The sequence below is a fragment of the Desmodus rotundus genome, chromosome 6 (assembly GCF_022682495.2).
Source record: "Desmodus rotundus isolate HL8 chromosome 6, HLdesRot8A.1, whole genome shotgun sequence".
Lineage (NCBI taxonomy): Eukaryota > Metazoa > Chordata > Mammalia > Chiroptera > Phyllostomidae > Desmodus > Desmodus rotundus.
In genome coordinates this window covers 42,994,602-43,008,262 of record NC_071392.1, presented here as the reverse complement: position 1 = coordinate 43,008,262, position 13,661 = coordinate 42,994,602, and the positions used below count along the sequence as shown (strand labels likewise).

Sequence of the window (13,661 nt, the reverse complement as noted above, 5' to 3'; positions counted from 1 at the left end):
CTATTTTAGGAAGGCAAAGATTAGGGAGCACAGAACAATTAGGCAACAATGTCAGTCAGTCATAAACTCTTACAATGAAGTAAGATCAATGTAAGAGACAAATGTGGGTGATAGGAGACAGATTGGAGAAGGCAGTAGAAATGGCGTCCGCCCGGAAACAGTGTATAGCCTTGTTTTTTTGTTTTGTTTTGCCTTTTTTTTTTTTTTCTGAAGGTCTAGGGAAGGGCATTTTAAGAGGGAAAACAGCTGCAACAAAGCACAGATGGGGGAGGTTTCCAGGCCAGATGGTAGCACAGGTAAATGAGGTACTTGCATCCTCCCACAACCACATCATAATTACAAATAAACTAGGAACAATGGTCATTCAGAACCACCTGAACTCTAGCTGAACGGAAGTCCTACAACTAAGGTTAGAAAGAAAAAGCCTCATGGAGATGGGTAGGAGGGACGGGGACATGGACCGTCGGGTGCCACACATACCTATGGCGGGTAAAATCGGGAGGGATAGCTTGACTGCTGAGGTTCCCCCTTGAGGACCAAGGGGTCCTAACTGCATACCAGGGTCCCTAGCCCATGGTGCTGGTGCCGTTGCCAAGAAGAGAGGTCCTCATAACTTCTGGAGATTGTGGCTGAGTGAGACAGAAGGCTACTGGAATCCTAGGCAGTTCCTTATAAAGAATCTGCACACAAACTTACTTGGACTCACTCCCTTTGAGCTTCAGTGCAGGGGCAGCAGGTCGGTCAAAAGGCACAAGGCATAAAGGACATATGGGGAAGAATTTAATTGTCTGGCATCAGGGCAAGACTGGAAGGGCAGCTTTCTCTCAGACAGAAGGGCAGGTAGAGGCTTTGTTCCTTTTCTGAGCCCTCCCCCCACAGAGCCAGCAGGCAGGCACCGTATCTGAGTCTCCATCAACCTGGCTAACACTGTTTGCCCTGCCCTGGTGATTCCCTGAGACCTCACCCCATCCACTTGCGGGCCCACCCAAGCTGTTTCCAGTGGCTTGTCCATACAAATGGCCGTAGATACGATGGCTTATGTTTCAGACTTTTCTAAAATCTCTCAGACAAGCTCCATTTGATTTCAGTGTGCCCCATACCTCTTGCTAAGTGGTCCCAAGGCCAGCATTAGTGGCAGCTAGCCTTGGTTCATTTCTTGGCCTCTCCTGGGTACCTTCAGGCCCAGCACAAGTAGCAACCATGTGCAGATTGCTTTGCAGCTCATATGGGAGGCCCAGGGCAGAACACAGATAGTAGTGGACCTTGGCTTTCACCTTCCAAGAGGCCCTAGAACCAGCATACTTCATGCACAGCTTCAGACCAAGTCAAAGCACGATCCAACCACATCCACAAGTGACACTCTCAGGAGGAGGACTCAGTGGGCACAAGAACCCTGCTGAACTAAGTCCTGCTTCATAGGGTGAGCCCCTGCCCAGCTGATCCTCCACTGAGGTCATGGCCAGTCCTCACAGCTGATGAACCTGGGGGTAAATTTCACCCCCCATCAATGTTCTAACAGCAATCAAGGCTCAAATACAATAGGAGAGTGTACACAGCCCACAAGGGCTGAGGGAGGGGTGCACCTGGATTGCCCAGCTGACGTGAACAGGGAGGCTGTGCTACTAGACCCTACAGGAAACTTACTATTTTAGGCTACTCTACCAAGTCTGAGAGACATAGAAACTCATACATAGAAACAAACACAGGGAAGCAGCTCAAATGAGACAGAGAAACAGATTCCAAATGAAAGAACAAGAGAAATCTTCAGATAAAAGAAAAATTACTCAATAAAATGGAGGCAAGCAAACTACCAGATACAGAGTTCAAAACAATGGTTATAAAGATGCTCAATGAACTCAGGGGAAGCATAGATGAACTGAGAACTTCAATAGCACAAAAAAGGACACGAAAACTATAAAAAAGAACCAGTCAGAAATGAAGGATTTACTAACTGAAATGAAGAATAATTTATAGGGAATCAAGAGTCAAGTAGATGAAGCTAATAATCAAATCAGCGATTTCGAATAAAAGGAAGCAAAAATCATCCAATGAGAAGAACGAAAAGAAAAAAGAATCCAAAACATAAGGGTAGGCTGAGGATCCTCTGGGACAACTTCAAGCTTACCAACATTCTTATCATGGGGTGCCAGAAGGAGAGGAGAGAAAGCAAGAAATTGAAAACCTATTTTTAAAAATGACAGAAAACTTCCCTAACCTGGTGAAGGAAATAGACATACGCATCCAGGAAGCTAGGAGAGTCCCAAACAAAAGGAACCCATAGAGAGCCACACCAAGATACATCATAATTAAAATGTCAAAGTTTAAAGACAAAGAGAGAATCTTAAAAGCAGCAAGAGAAGAACCAGTTGGTTAGTTATCTATAAGGCAGCTCCCATAAGACTGTCAGCTGATTTCTCAACAAAAACATTTCAGTACGAAAAGGATTGGCAAGAAGTAGTCAATGTGATGAAAAGCAAGGACCTACAACCAAAACTACTTTACCCAGCAAAACTACTGTTTTGAATCAAAGGACATATAAGGAGCTTCCCAGACAAGAAAAAAAGCCAAAGGAGTTCATCATCACCAAACCACTATGACATGAAATGTTAAAAGGTCTTCTCTTAGAAGAAAAAATAAAGATAAAAAATATGAGTAAAATGGCAATAAATACATATCTATCCATAACGGATTCTAGAAAACAAAATAAAGGAACCAGCAGAACGGAAATGAACTCATAGGCACAGAGTACACACTGATGGTTGCCAGATTGGATGGAGGCTGGGGAGATGGGCGATAAAGGTGAAGGGATTAGGAAATATAGGTTGGTAGTTACGGAGTAGTTACTGGGATATAGAGTACAACATGGGGATCATAGTCAATAATATTCTAAAGCTATGTATGGTGTTGGATGGGTATGATGAGATTTATCAGGATGATCGCTTATTAAGTTATATAATATCTAATCAGTGGGGTATACACCTGAAACTAATATATTGTATGTCAATCCTAATTAAAAATAAAAAATAATTTTAAAATAAAATGTAATGAGGGACACGAGCAAGCAGATTCAGGGTCAACGGGGCCATGAATCAGGCTTGACCAGGCCCCGACGTGGTGGTACCTTGGACCCAATGAACCCTGGAACACAATGGAAATGACTGCACTTGTGAAGAAGTGTATTTTAGCCTCCTTTGCATGGAATTCTCACTTGTAGCTCTGGGCTATATCTTCTGAAATGACCAAAGAAATGCGGAGTTACTGAAACCCCCCCACTTATATCTGAACACAGCTGGGTTTATTGCCACTTCGAAGAGCCACCCAGCCAAGGAAATTCAGGGGAATAGGAAGGCAAATGTTTAGATGACTGGTGGTGACTGAGATATCAAAATTAAACTAGCAAAAACAAAACAAAACACAACAAAGAAACAAAAAACAGGACAACATAGGACTAAGGGAAGGAAAAGTAGAACCAATCCTCAAAATGAACTAGAAAGGTAAATTTGAAATTATAGTAATTGCATTTGCCTGAACATGATTTTTAGGCAAATCTGAACCTCTGACTCTAAAATATGCTAAGTCATACCCGATAGTACTTGAACCTTTTTACTTAATATCATTGTAAATGTACCAATAATACCCGCAGGCAGTGATTCTGAGATAAACATTGTGGACTGTGGTTTCTCTACTTAGAAGTCCTTACAATTCAAATACAAATAGTTTAACAGATTGTATTTTATGTATGTCTTTTTATGACACAAGCAAGTACATTTAAATGTGCAAAAACTCTTCCCTGGGTAATTTGCATTCTTATATCCCATTACAGAATCTCTTATTTGAATTTCCATCTGGTCCTTAATATTTTCGTGTGTTTATTATTGTTTTAATGAGATAATCTTGTTTTTGCATATCCGGGTTTCATTACTATTTGGCAAAAGCAATCTCTACCTTGCTTTTAGTCCCATAAACACTGTGGCCCTCACTTTGGAGCTTAATGGAGGTGGGGTGAGACACTTCTCATGGAGCGAAATAGAAAGAACAACTATTTAAAAGTGAAATGGAAGTAAAGGTTGGTTCATTATTTCTTAACAATCAACAGATAGATTTTTTCTTCTTAATCTATACCCACCTATAAATCATGCTTCTTTGAAAATTTATCAAAATGAAGTAATATATTGACATATCTCTGATTGAAGCAACATTTGAAAGAATTAAATGGGTTCTATACACACTTCCCATTGATGAAGACTGACAGGATTGAAAATTGGTAATTCAGTTCTCATTCAACAGTCGTAACAAATGCTACCTTCAATTTGTGCTGTCAACTAAAATTGTATTCCTTTGAATGTATCCACATCCATGGTTTTCTTTGAACAAACTGAAAATCATTTCTAAAACTCAGACAGAAAGTGGTCTTATCGCCACATCCACTTTAAGGTTTACGTCCTGAGAAGTGAACTTGACAATAAGTTTAGGTTATCAATAAAATTGTCTCTAATTTTGGAGCCACTATCTTTCAAGGAGAATCAGACCTTTTTCTGATTTCTCAGCATGGTGGAGTAACTGGCAGTACACAACAACGGGCTAGAGATTTTTTTACTTAACTATTTAAGTTAATGAGCACATAGTGCCTATTGTAGACCAAGCATTTTTAAGTGCTTTGAACATGTTAATTCATTTCATCCTAGATGACATATCACCCCCTTGGGACATAATGAGAGAGTATGTTTAGAAAGAAATTTAATGAAGTGTCTCTGAATGAGCCCTCTGTAATTTAAGTGAACTTTTAATAATACTGGCAATATCTATTTATTCAATGCTGGCTATGTGGGAAACCATATTTATATATGTTAGCTTGCCTTCATCAGCCATTTAAGACAGGTATTATGAACTCCATTTCATGAATGAGTAAACCTTAAGTCTCATAAATAATTACCAGAGCCAGGAGTAGAGGTCTACACAGCATGTACATAATTTGGAGTCTCTTCTAATACTCACTCTTGTAAAGTACTTTATAATACATTCTTTTGGTTCCATGTTCTACTTTTTATGGAATTACTGAGTCAAACCCTTTCCTATTATAAATATCTCTCCCAACTGTCTCTTGCTTTCTGTTCCTGCTGTTAACACGCCAGTTAAATCCGCATCACATCTCACTATACTTTTGCAAAAGACTATGAAGTCTCCTTCATCCAGTTCACTCTTTATACTGCCAAGATGTTGATCTTTAGGAAACATAAATCTTGTCATCTTGCTACCCTGCTTAATACTTCTCAAAAGTTCCCAACTGTTTTCAGACTAAAATCTCACATCTTAACCATCACAGACAAAGCCTCTGATGAGACAGACTTTACTGGCCAGAGCAGCCTGGTTTCTCCCCACAATACCCCAGGCCTCCCTTTCCCACCTGCAACACACAAACACACACACACACACACACACAGCCCATGCTTCAAGGAGATGAATTCCTTGACATTTTGCTTTGTAAATGAATGTCTTTGTACTTCTGCAAGGTATCGTTTCTGTGCTAGAATGCCCTTTATCCCCTTGTTTTCTAAGCTCCTACATGCCCTTCTACACTTACCTGAGATGTCCTCTTCCACAAGATTTCTTCTCAGACATCTCTGGGCCTAGGTTGGCTGCTTCTCCAATAGAGCATTCCTCATACTTTCCCCATGTCTATGGTTAACACTTCCATTCACATTTATTTTCCAACTATTCTGACACCAAAACAAGGTACAACACCCAGTACAAATTCCATTTACTATTTCAGTCCTCAATGATTTTTATGTTCTCGGGTGCTGAGTTAAAAATAGCCCTGGAAAAAGATGGTTATCCCGTAGAATTTGTGTTCATGCCTGAGCTATTTCCTGATTGCTCATCTTTAGATGCTGTTTTCAATGACTTCTGTGCTTGACTCCTGGCATTTACACATGGTCTTTTGGCATTGATTTTTGCCCCCATCCTTGGTATCTTGGATCACAGACAAAAGTTGTACTCACTCATTACTTCCCAGTATTGACCCCGCGCCACATGTTTCTTTTATGTCAATCCTAAATCCAGCCAGATAAACACAGTATTTACATGACCCTTTCTTGGATTATAAACCAAGAAGTCATCAAGCATTCAGACAGAACTTTCTAGGTTATTAATGTATCCAGGAGAGTGAATTTAGCACTAAAGAAGGAAGGAGTCTTTCATGAGAGTGACCTTATGCTAAGTTATCATTGCTAATGGAATGGTTTTTTCTGCTAATAAGCACATATTACTATACCCTAAGTACATTTTATTTAATTTTCACAGGAGATAAGATCACATACATTTTATGAAAGTGGAAACTGAAACTCAGAGAAGTCAGTAAGTAGCCCAAATTCACATAGGTAGATAACCATCAAAATTAGGATTCTGGCTAACTTTAAATCTTATGTCTGCCTGTCATAACCCTCTTTGAGCGCAAGTACCCTGGGGGTTTCCAGTTCCTAGTACAAGGTGTGCACAGCACCCTGTGGTTTGGGGAAGGGGAGTAGGTAATGAATACCAAATCAAGCTATATTAGCCACATCAAAGACTGCAACTCTTGGCCCATTCTCAGAGAAATGTATGAGGTCATAATGATGAGGACACAAATTTAATCTCTGGGTGAATCTGGAGTTTAGTCTGTTAGTGATTAGCTCATGCCAGCCAAACTCTTCAAAGGAACATTGCAAGAGGGGTTACAGCACCATATTGATGAACCATAGTGATCAAAGGAAGATGGGAGTTGGGGGCAAGATAAAAGTTTCCTCAGCAGAGAAAAATACTCATAAGTTACAGAATATTGCCAGAAAAATTAGTGCCACTTGACTCAAAAACAGGTGCCACTCTTGAAAGTCAAGAGAGAGAAAAACTTTAGAGTCATGTGATTTGTCATTCCATAGGTGATCGCTCTTACTTGTAATTTCAAATAGTGCCATCCATGCCAGATTGATGACTATTACCGAAGGAATCTGGGTCTAAGCCCGCAAACTAAATCAAAAGGTCATGCTGTTATCATCTAGAAAATACTTATACACCACAGCTTTAACACTAAATCAATAAATGTTTTATAGGTAAGCTCTGAGGATATAATTAATTCAGCAATTGAAATTCCAGCTAAGGCTCTCTGCTCCTCCAGTTTGACAGACAGCCGAGTCTTCCTGCACAGCCAGCTTCAACCCTGAGACATGATGGTGAAGGTGAGTATGAATGGATTTGGCCGTATTGGGTGCCTGGTCACCAGGGCTGCTTTTTACTCTGGCAAAGTGATTGTCGCCATCAGTGATCCCTTCATTGACCTCAACTACATGGTCTCCATATTTCAGTATGATCCTACTCAAGGCAAGTTTCAAAGGGACAGTCAAGCAGAGAAGGGGAAGCTTTTTATCAATAGAGAGTCCATCTCCATCTTTCAGGAGGCAGATCCTTCCAACATCAAATGGGGTGATGCTGGTGCTGAATATGTTGTGGAATCCACTGGTGTCCTCACTACCATGGAGAAGGCTGGGGCTCACTTGAAGGGTGGAGCCAAGAGGGTCATCCTCTCTGTCCCTTCTGCAGATGTCCCCATGTTTGTGATGGGTGTGAACTATGACAAGTATGACAAGTCCATGAAGATTATCAGCAATGCCTCCTGCACCACCAACTGCTTAGCCCACTCTGGCCAATGTCATCCATGACAACTTTGGCATCATGGAGGGACTAATCACCACAGCCCATGTTGTCTGGGAAGCTGTAGTGTGATGGCCAAGGGGCTGCTGAGAACATCATCCCTGCGTCTACTGGCACTACCAAGGCTGTGGGTGAGGTCAGCCCTGAGCTGAATGGGAAGCTCAATGGCATGGCATTCCCTGTCCCCACCCCCAATGTGTCAGCTGTGGATCTGACTTGCCACCTGGAGAAAGCTGCCAAATATGATGACATCAAGAACATAGTGAAGCAGCCATCAGAAGGACCCCTCAAGGGCATCCTGGGCTATACTGAGGACAAGGTTTTTTCCTGTGACTTTAATACTGACAATTACTCCTCCATCTTTCATGCTGGGGCTGGCATTGTCCTCAGTGACTACTCTGTCAAACTCATTTCTTGGTATGACAGTGATTTTGGCTATAGCAACAGGGACCTTATGGTCTACATGGATTCCAAGGAATAAGAGAACCCTGGACCACCAGCCCCTGTGACAGGAAGAGAGGCCCTCGGCTGCTGGGGAGTCCTTGCCCCAAATCAATCCCCCAACACAATGAGAATCTTCTGACCTCCAGTTTCCATCCCAGACCCCATGAAGAGGGGAGCAGCTTAGGGAGCCCTACCTTATCATGCACCACCAATAAAGCTCAAAGTACCCAGCCCACCCAAAAAAGAAATTCCAGCTATATCTTTATAAGTTCTATCTATGTGATCTAATGTATGATGATAATATCAAAAAGTATAAAATTTTGTTGTATATAAAGGACCAACATTCATGATCACATTTAGGTATTAAGATCACAGAAAATGTATATGTTGAAGGTTATGCATGCAATTCAATTAGACTCAAACCCAGGAAGCTTTCATTTCCTATTGTGTGCCAGGTCTGTGCCAGTCCCGAGGGTAATCAGTGTGAGCCCCTACTTGGCATTAAGCTAGAAGAGGCATCAGAGACTAACTAATAGTTACAGAAGAGTACAAATAACAGTAATATTAGAAATAAAGCAATATTAGAAATATGAGCAAGCAATAGGGACCACAGAGAGGAGGGGTTGCTATAGCCTGGCAAGAGTGTTTTACAATGTCCTAGTTTCTTCATTAGTGAAAGCAAGGGCTGGAGTAGAATGGGTGGATGGTATCATCATTATAATGTGCTTCTGCTCTATAATTTTGCCATGTCTATATATTACCAGGCTACTTTTACTTTATTCAATTTTTTTCTCTAAGGCTATATTTTATGATATGACCTTTGGCGATATTCAGTTGAAAACTTTTCATTATCTAGAACTGATATGGAATCTTCATTATTCAGGTCTCTAAATTCTCCTCTTTCTCCCTTCCTAAGTGCTTTGTAGGATGTTATTGCTTTTGAATATCTCCTCTAGAGACTGAGTATGGAAAGGAGGTGGAATTATAATCAGTCAGCTTTGCTTATTAAAGTTCTTGTGAAAGTTTGATAGAAGACAGGGTCGGCATTTAAGGGAATACTTTTTCATATCAGAAAGCTCTTAATTACCTGTAGTAATGGGAGCAGTGGTGTGTATAATCCGAAATGGTGGGTAATCCAAACATTATTTATATTCGACTTTGAAATGTATTTTTGAGCTTGCATTCGAATGGAAATATGGGACCTGAAGACTTGAAGAGCCCTAAGCTTTCTATCTTTCTTATACACACCGGTCTTTAGAGAGAATAAGGAATTGCATGTTTAGGTTTTAAGACCTCCCTCCACTGGATTGCAAGTCAAATTAGAGTTAGGAGAAGCAGAAATGGGACAGTGTGAACCAAAATGGCTAAGCAAGATTTATCTTGGATGATAGAGAGTATGGCTAAACACGTCTGAGTTGTATATTGTCGAGGTTGGATGTGATGCACATCATTTCAGGCCAAACTTGCTCAAAGTGTGTGACTCTCCCACTGAACTCTGGCCTGGCATTCTGAGGATACCGCAGCAGGGTGTCTTCAAGAGCTATTTCCAAAGAAATTTAGACTTGTCTTATACATGATGAGAACTATTTATAAAGATTATATTTGCTAATAGCTGATAACAGACCTATGCCCATTGCATTTACAATGAAAAGATCTAATACAAGAAGGCGTTGATAACCAGTGCAAGCTAAGGCTGCAATACTTTTCCTTTTCTAATCAGCTATGCAAACTGTGGAGGGAAGTCAGTGACAAAACTCAGAATCCTTCAGTTCAATGAAATTTAAATTGAGAACTTAATAACAACTATAGTTTTCACCAAAATATATAAAAGAGTAAAAGAAAATACATATATTTTATCCAGTAAAGCCAAATCCAGAAATCATACTGAATGACAAGATCTACATTCAGAAATAATGGGTATTATTACATAGGGGTCTTTAATAGTTTCTACTGTGATCTGTGTAATTGATAAACAAAAGGCAAGAAGAGAGATTTAAAGAATGAAAGAAAAGCAGAAATAAAGGCATACAAAAAAACCCTCAAAAGGGAATTTAAATTCTTCCATCTCCTCTAAGGCAAATAGAAAGCAAGAACAAATAAAAGACAAAACAAAATTAAACAATTTTGGTATGCATGCTTTAAAATCTATCCGTGATTTTCTACCTGTGTCTGCCTAAAGAAGGTGGGTTATTAAAAAGAATGTAAATTAGGCCATATCCCCAGGGCAGGGGAAATTAGCATGTGGTAATTATTCAGGCAGAGAGAGATTTTAGCATTGCAGGAATGAAAGAATGGAGTTTGTAAAAGGAAAAAAAAATATTAGACTAGAATCAGAAAGAATTGAAAAGAAAATCAAAATTATTTTCCTGATATTTGTTCAAAAATTTCTTCTGCAATTTTAAAGCATGATTTTCCTATTTCATATTATTTTCTTTTTTCAATATTGCCATGTTTTATTCTTAGAATGTCTAAAAATGTGAAATGTGTTCAGTGGTTTCTGCGACAAGGCAATTCAAAACCTTGAATTTCATCTCCGAACATACTCCAATTTATAATGTTATCTTGTGTATAATAGTTATTCCTTTGGGCTAAAGTTCTGTTTCATTCATTGGTTCTTTTTTCAGTAAACATTTTGTGGATAAAAAGGGGGCTCCACATTAAATCTGACAAACTCAGGAGAAGTCTGCATGGCAGGCCTTACAAATTCAGAGACCTAAAGTAACCACATAGAATGATCAGAAATTAAAACTTTCTAACTAGAAGCAAGTCATGGCATGTATTCATGTTCTGGGCCAGTATCTTTCCTGACAAAAGTCAATCTTTCCCTTAACTGAGCCTGTCTATTTGGAATTTCAGGGTAATTTCCTTTTTCCAGACCCCTCACAATCACTGCACAGACCACATAATCTCTCACTATTATTGTTATAGTGTTAATTGTTCATCGTTAACCATCCTGTACCCACCAATGTAAAAAATGTGTGTGTCTATCCATTATATTTTTTATCCAGTCTCAGAGATAAATTTATTAATTTAGTACTAATACTTGTTTTTCTTAGATAGTATCAAAAATAAGATCAGTATATACTTTACATACTAAAAATGTGGGGACAAGGTATGGGGAACTGAGTGTTTAGAACATTTTAGTCCATATACTGTTCACTGGTTTTCTAACATTCATGACGAAAAATCATTTTTCATCAAAAAGATCCAAGTATAATATAAACACATCTGGAATTCAGTTTGTACTCTCTTGGGCTTCCTCAATTTCTGTCATTTCTTTCGGCTGTGGTGTGCAAACTGCCATTGCCATATTCTTTCCTGTTTCTCCCCCCGAGAGAAGATCCCCCGTGTTCAATACAGCACAGCTGTGTGATGTGATGTGGGGGGTGTGTGTAGGAGGAAGGAAGGAAGAGAAAGAGGGACAAAGATAAAGAGCATTCTTGCATAAATATGCATATGTATAATGATATATAAATACATATGAAATGTGGTCTTCTAGACAGAGGCAGACAAAGAAATATAAATCAACATGAGGCATAGAAACACATGTATAATCAGATGGATCAGCCATCTTAGGGACAAGGTGTTTCAAAGCTAAGTCTACAAACCATCTAATTACAAGACCATTTTAATACTCCTTTCTGCTTTCCCTTATAAGTAGTTTCTCCCTTCTGTTTGTTGTCTTTACTAAAGTCACAGCAAGGGCTGTGCTGAGCCTCCAGTTGATCTAAGTTGCTCGGTGCATGCCCAGACAGCAAGAAAATGGTTTCTCTGGCAACAGGAATTATGTGAAATCTCTGTGTGTCCTCCCCCACCCTCCATCTGATTCCTATTCACTTAAGCTGTTCACATATAGGCAACAATGAGGCATTGGAACTCTAATGAGCAATTCAAATTTATTGAGCTAACTCATGGAGGCAGGCACTGTGAGCATCCTCATTTCCTGTGTACCAAGGAGCAGGGCACATTTGTTGTATGTTATCAGTTATTCAAGAACCATGCTCTGTCAGCAAATAGCCCAAGCCAGATAAAATAGATAAATATCTAAAATATGAAGCATATATAAAATTTATTTCCATCATGCTAGAAGGGAAATACAAAGGCTTTCAGGGGCTAAACACTCAACTTCAAATTTTCCAAAGACGCTGAGGCATGGAGGTCACCGTGATTTAAAACAGCCTCACATTATGTCTGGAACCCAGGACGGAATGGCAAAAGCTTGGATTACATTGCTTCAAATGTCAACTTTTATATTTCTAGGAAATCATACTGTCTCTCCATGACTAAAACTCTATCGTTTTGAATTTGGGTTTTGTTAATACTCTCTCATAATAGTTTATGATTAGACTTCCTCCATATGTTTAGTTTGTCTCTGTATCATTTGTTTAGGGGAGAGTCCTGTATCTAGCTAGAGAGTTTAACCAAAAGGGGATTGATTTGCTTGGAGAAATAGGGTGGAGAAGCAAATTAGCCTGGTCTTTATGCATTGGGAGAATGTGGAGGGGGTTCAGGTAAGAAAATCCATTTCTTTTCCAATAAGGATAAAATAATAGCAAATATACTCAGTGACAGAAATCACAAAACATAATGAATATGGAATAAACCCCTAAACAGGTTTTAGAATCACTGTCCTAGAAATTTGTCAGGAAAAAAATTGCTTCTTAGGTGTCTGATGTATCTGAGTACAATTTACCCGGAATGGGGTGGATTCTCAAAATTTTCTTGGTATTATGATTGTATATTTAACCTGCTCAAAATTAAAGACTTTCTGCCACCAAAAGCAGAAATATTTTAACTTCCAGTTAAAGCTCTGGGGAAACAGAGGGCAGAATGATTAGCTTAATGACACCGATGTAATAATTATTTAACAAAAAGCATAGGAGAGCAATGATGCAAAAAAACACAAGGTGAAAGTAAAATAATAGTAGTAGTAACAATTACTTCATTTTAACAGGCAATCCTTAAACAGTGAGTACATATTGTCTTAGATAAGATAATTTAAAAACTTGAAATAACCTACATTTTTTCCAGGACTATCTGTAGCCATTAAATACAGCTGAAATTCGGAGAATAAACACAAAATGTAAGCCCTGCACAGAAGAAATACCTATTGAAGCCAAACATTTGGGATTTTAAAATCTGCCATGGAGCTTTCAGGAGCTGAACATCTTGACATAAAAATTTTATTCCACGTACAACCAACGACCCTATTTCATGGTTTTTGGAAAATAAAATTGACTATGTTTTAACAAAATTTATTCCAGTTGGAACATAGAGAATCAACACTTCTATATAAAAACGAATTGCCCTTTACCTAATAAATCAACTAATCTGAGACCAGGGCTTTGTATATTTAAGACTGCTCACTTCAGGAAGAAATTGTTCCTGTGTTTCTAACTGTGGCGCCCCTCTGCAAGCAGCATGTGGGATAATAAATACACCAGGAGTTACACATGTTATCAAAAGAATTTCTGAGCCCTGATTTGGAGCCCTTTTGCTACCAAAGCACTTTTCAATTGTGAGTTTTACTTTCT

The 13,661-nt window shown here is 39.2% G+C and overlaps 1 protein-coding gene and 1 pseudogene across 1 annotated transcript in view; one reads left to right on the top strand and one right to left on the bottom strand.

Moving 5' to 3' along the window:
- Positions 1–13,661, bottom strand: part of MAGI2 (membrane associated guanylate kinase, WW and PDZ domain containing 2) — a 1,366,741-nt gene that overhangs the window by 661,683 nt on the left and 691,397 nt on the right.
- On the top strand, positions 7,203–8,164 carry LOC139441011 (glyceraldehyde-3-phosphate dehydrogenase-like; annotated as a pseudogene).